Raw genomic sequence first — 5,707 nt, forward strand, 5'->3', positions numbered from 1 at the left:
GGATTTTGTTTTAGTTTGGATTAGTTTTTAATCCTCTAGTGCTTTGCAGTGGAAGGAGCGTTTGCTGTCATGGCTAAGATGGATTCTTCTTGTAAATTGATTAGGAAGGTGAAATATGCTGTTTCTGCCCTGCCACCAGTATCCCTGGGGTTCCTCCACACATGTAGAATTTGTTTGCAGAACTGTATGTGTCCAATTTCTGTTGGGTTTTTAGTCCCGTTTAGTGAATTTGGTTGGCAAAGTTGAGCTCCAGACTTTGCTTCTGGGTAAGAGAATTTTTCAGTTCAATTGAACAATGGTTCATTGATGTGACAGACTAAACCAGTGCTTCCAAAGTGTGAATAAGACAGAAGCCACAAACATCTGTCTGAAGAAGGGCTATCCAGGATATTGATATTATCCCATGTTCATCTGTCACTACTGCCTACACCTGATTAACTCTGCTGTAGCTTTCCTTTCTCTCTGAAGCACCATGCACACACTCCACATTCACACCACTCCACAATTGCCAAGTTTGGTAAAGCCCCATGCCTGACATTTCTCGTGGACAGGAGTCAGTTATTCTCCCTGCCTAGGTAATAGAGGGCGGGGATGGTGTAGATCAGTGGTGGGCAACCTGCGGACCACACACGGCCCATCGGTAATCCACTGGTGGGCCAAGAGACCACTTGTTTACATTTGCACGGCTGCCCACAGCTCCCAGTGGCCGTGGTTTGCCATTCCTGGCCAATGGGAGCTGCGAGAAGCGGCGCAGGCCACAAGAGACGTGCTGGCCGCCGCTTCCTGCAGCTCCTATTGGCCAGGAACAGCGAACCGCAGCCGCTGGGAGCTGTGGGTGACTGTGCCTGCAGACGGTCAATGTAAACAAACTGTCTCATGGCCCGCCAGCAGATTACCCTGACAGGCCGTGTGTGTCCCGCGGGCTGCAGGATGCCCACCACTGGTGTAGATACATACAAACTCACCTAGAGTATTGGGAGCAAGTATGGGTGGAAGCTCAACACTCCCTAGAAGCAGGTGGCAGAAGGGCCCATGCACATAAGCACCCAGCAACCCTAACTTGGGGAGGGGAAGTTCATAGTGTTAGTGGGAATGAAGAAGAAGGAGAGAAAGAGCCTTGGGCAGGGAAGCCCCTCGCCTGGCCTTTTGTCCTGCTGCATCTGCTCTGCTCAGCTTGCTTCTGGCAGCTGCTCTATGGTAGCTACCAACTCTGAGGGGGAACAGAGACCACAGAGACAGAAAGACACTTAGCCACCTGCTCAGCAGGCACCACAGTGCCTACCAATAACAGAAAGGAACAACTTCTAGGGAATACCTGTTGCCTCCCAGCTGGGTGCATGAGAATCCTAGGGGAGGGGCACCTGTAGGTATGAGCATCCTGTGAGATGCATGACACTTGGCAGACTTGCCCCCAAGCCCTAAACAATCTCTCAAAAGCCTCTATGCACATACCCTGGAATCTGAAACAAACTCACTGTCTCTACCCACTCAAACATGTGACACTGAACGTTTTTGGAGTCAAGTGATGAAGTGAGTAAGTAAGTGTTTAGCCCTCCTGGTTGTGGAGAAAAGTTTGAAAACATGACCCAAATTACCTCTAAAGGCTCAGGTCCAGGTCCTCAAAGATATTTAGGCACCTAATTCCCATTGAGGATCTGGGCCTCAGAAAGCAAATAAAAAGAACCCAACATTTTTTTTTTAAAGTTACATAATTTGTAAGCCAGTCACATGACTTGCTGTGGTCTGACTCATGATTTTTGAATGAATGGGGTTGGCAGTACTGCATATATACACCTTAAACCAAGCCCCATTTAGTCCCACGCAGCAAAAACAGCACTCATTCACCATCAGTGAAACAAGAACCCTTCCCCCCCATATACACAAACTCACTCTCCCTTCCCCCAGCAAATCCCTTTCTGTAGTAGTTCATGGAGGAAACCAAAAAAAATTGAAGGGACTATGGCTCTAACTGTCCCCCTAGTTTGTTACCTCAGTACAAATCTTATAGAGCTGGTCACATTTCTCTTATCAAAATGATTTTCCAACAAAAAATGCCCTTGTTGCAAAACCAAAATTTTCTGCAGGAAAGTTTCAGTTTTGCCAAAAAATTCAATTTTCCATCGGAAAACTCCAAATAGCTCACCAGTTCCTGTCCAGTTCACTTTCTGCCAGTGAAACTGACAAAAGCTTTTCTGGAGGATGCCTCCCTGGCCCTTACCCGCCCGCTCATCCCCCACCCGGAAGAGCGCCCATGAAACTGAAAAGAGCCTTCCAGCCAGACAGCTCAAAAATTCTGTTCTTTCAAAACTCAATTTTTCTTGGAAATTGTTCATGTGAAAAATGTCCTTTTTGTTGTTGGTTTTGTGGGTTTTTTTATATTTTGCTCTTGTTCTGGATGACATTTTTTTCAAAAACGTGACATTTTTCATGGAATGGGAATTCTATTTTCCAGCTGCCCTACCAGGCTTAGATTGTGAGTAAAGTCTTTATTTGCATAGACCTCTACACCAAATCCACGGTGCAGTAGGAAGTGGAGATGGCAATTCATTAGTTGCCACTCTTCACCCTGACTCCATACTGAACCAGTGCCCTAGCATTGTACAGGGAGATACATTACAGGCAGAAGTGCTGTCTTGGTCTTGACCATGCATGATCATTAAACATCCTTTGTCATTTTTCTCAAGAGCTGGAGGAATGACCCCCCCACTGTACTGACCAAATTCCATTTTGCTTGATTGCATGCTTCCTCTAGTTCCCCTTGTAGTTTCAGTTGAGTACAGTGGTCTTCCCTTCTTGTCCTAAACTTGTTGCCATGCAATATTAAACAGCTTCCATGTTCTACCCCAGAAGTTGCTGCATTTCAGAGGTGGATGGCATGATTCCTACGTATTGTACACTCTACAATCAGTTTTGTAAAATGCTTGGCATCCATTTGGATGAAAAATGCATGCCCCTGTTGTCATTCTGATCTCCATAGCTGAACAGAAATATGGGGAACAGCAGACAGTTCACAAAGAATTGTGAAAAGCTCAGCTTTCCCATTATATAATACACACTAAAACTTGTCTCTATTGAGCTGTCCATGATAAGGTCATCTTGGCATTTGATAAAGAGAATAGGCATTACGTTAATTTGTCCTGGATAGAGCTGGCCAGATAGTATATAAGACAAAAAAATTGGAATATGTTATTGCTGACTGATGGGAAAATGTGTGAGTAATTTGTTTGATAAATATTGTTCAACCATATGTAGTTAGCCAAATCATGAAGAAAAATATTTGTGAATGATTTATTTGAGAATTTACAGAAGAAAGTGGTCAAATAAACTATTTGACAATATTATTCAAACAACACTAGACTTGGCCAACGTTCCCCTTCTCAATAAAATAAGCTTCAGTGTCCTAGACAAGGGCCTCATTGAGGAAGGCACTTAAGCATGAGTTTAAGTCCATCCCTATTCAGGAAAGCACTTAAGCACATACTGTACTTAAATGCTTTCCTGAATTGGGCCTAAGTGCTGTTTATTACTAATCATAGAATAGATTCTACCTTTGGAAAAAATGCCCAATGTAATAAAATAATACTAGTCATAATTAGGAATACCTTTTACTTCTCTAGCACCTTCCAGTTGAGGCTCTCAAAGCACTTTGCAAAGTTAATGAATTTAGTGTCACAGCTGCTCTGCAAGGCAGGAATGTATTATGAATTCAGAAGAAGTCTGGGTCCTTGGAAAGAAGCAGGCAGACATTGTTTTCTGCAGGAATCATTACTTCATAAACTCTTTCTCAGACTTCATGATCAACTTCATGCTAGACTCCTTACAAGATTCCTTGACACAGCATATAGGCTAAATTTTCAAATCTGGGTGCCTAAAGTTAGATTCTTAAATCCAGATGTAGACAGCTCAATATAAGTTGCCTGATATTAAAACATGCTGACTTAAATATAGGTAGCTTGAGTTTTCAGAAATGCTGAACACACACAGACACACACACCATTTAAGTGTCTACGCATGGATTTAGCAGTGTAAATTTTAAAACCCAGTGCCTAAAGTTACACTGCTAAATCCATATGTAGACTCCTAAATCAATTGTAGCCATAATAGCTAGAGACATGCAGGTTACAGAGACATGTCAGGATGCTGGCTGGCCCCAAAGCATGCTAGGACCTAAAAGGCATCTTGTCTGATCCTGGATCTGGGTGGGGGGAGGTGAGGACCATTGGTCATCTCCTGCCTCAAAAGAAAATGGAAGGGAGCTCAGGGCCATTAGGAAGAGCTGAATCCTGCAGAGCAGAGATCCTGTTGCAAAGGCTGCTCCAGAGACCAGAATTGTGGGGATCTTCCCTCTTTGCTGAGACCAGAGAAGGGGATGCTAAGGAGAGCTTTCTGGTTTCAGATGAAATCTAAGGAAATCTTGGCAGCTTTGTTGGGTTTTGATATGTACTTTTAGGTTCATTTTAACTTGAAACTTCAAGCATACAATAGAAGATGCAAATGCATGCAAAATAAAAGCAAGATAAAGATTCACAGACAACATGGCAACATTTTTCACACAGGTCCAGCAGCAACCCAGAGAGTGTGATGCTTAAATAATAACAGTATACAAGACAACCTGTGTATGCATTTCCCTTCAATTCTTTCTAGGTGCCTCTTCATGCTTCAGCATCTCTTGCTCATTGTGATTTGGTGCCTCTCTCTCTATTTTGCTTCCCCATTGGGTGACCAATTAGCTAGTTATCAAGCCAGCAGGAAAATGGGTCAGGAATTGCAGATGTCTCAGTCTTCACTGCCAGGGGGCATTTGATAACAAGCTATTGCACACTGCCCTGCAAATCTATTGGTTGGCATGTCATTCTTGAGTGTTTGCATAAGGACTCATTGATTCCAGAGTCTGGCATTTTGCTCTTGACCCTGCAGCTGTTTTGGGTATCTATGATGCAGCAGCCTTGTCAGCTCGTCCAACACTTCTGGCGCGAGTCTTGGAGAATTTTCAGAAAGGCAGCTTGCACGATCACTTCTCGCTGTAGCCATATCTGTTACCAATCCTTCCAATTAGCCTTTCGCTGGGGAATTCTGCAGAACTTTATGATACTGCCCAGTGCAGCTGTGCCTTTGTAAATCTTGTATTCCACTTCAACAACTGGCTTCGAATGCGGCCATTTGGCAGAACAATAAGCATGTCTGGTGACCGAGAGAGTCCAAAAGGCCAAATTATTAGGTATGAAAAGGACGGTGCATTATCATAAGATGAAATATACTGTGTGTGTCTTGGCAGAGGAGCAAGTGCCCACACTATGAGCTGCACCAGTTGCCAGTAAGAAAAGAGATTCATTTCAAGGTCTTGCTCTTGGCACATAAAGGCCTTAATACTGTATGCTCAAGTTAGTTGAGCAACCAAGTCTGCCTGTGGCCCTCTTACACCAGGGCAGAATTTAGCTCTAAGAGAGACTGTAATGCATATATCATAGGCATCAAAATTAATATCATTGTGGAATGGTTAGCACACACCAATCCAAGATATGGGTTACTTGTTTTAGGAGAGAAGGTGATTGGTCTGTAGAAACAAAATTAATAAATAATGTTAATGTTGTTTTAAACAATCCCCTTAGCTAGGCTTTGAACAGTTTGGAATATATCACAAAAGCTGTACAGTTCAGGTCTGCAGACAGAGGCTACAGGGAAGGGGGGCTGAATCATTATTCCTTTA

Source organism: Mauremys reevesii, linkage group 1, assembly GCF_016161935.1.
Source record: "Mauremys reevesii isolate NIE-2019 linkage group 1, ASM1616193v1, whole genome shotgun sequence".
Classification (NCBI taxonomy): domain Eukaryota; kingdom Metazoa; phylum Chordata; order Testudines; family Geoemydidae; genus Mauremys; species Mauremys reevesii.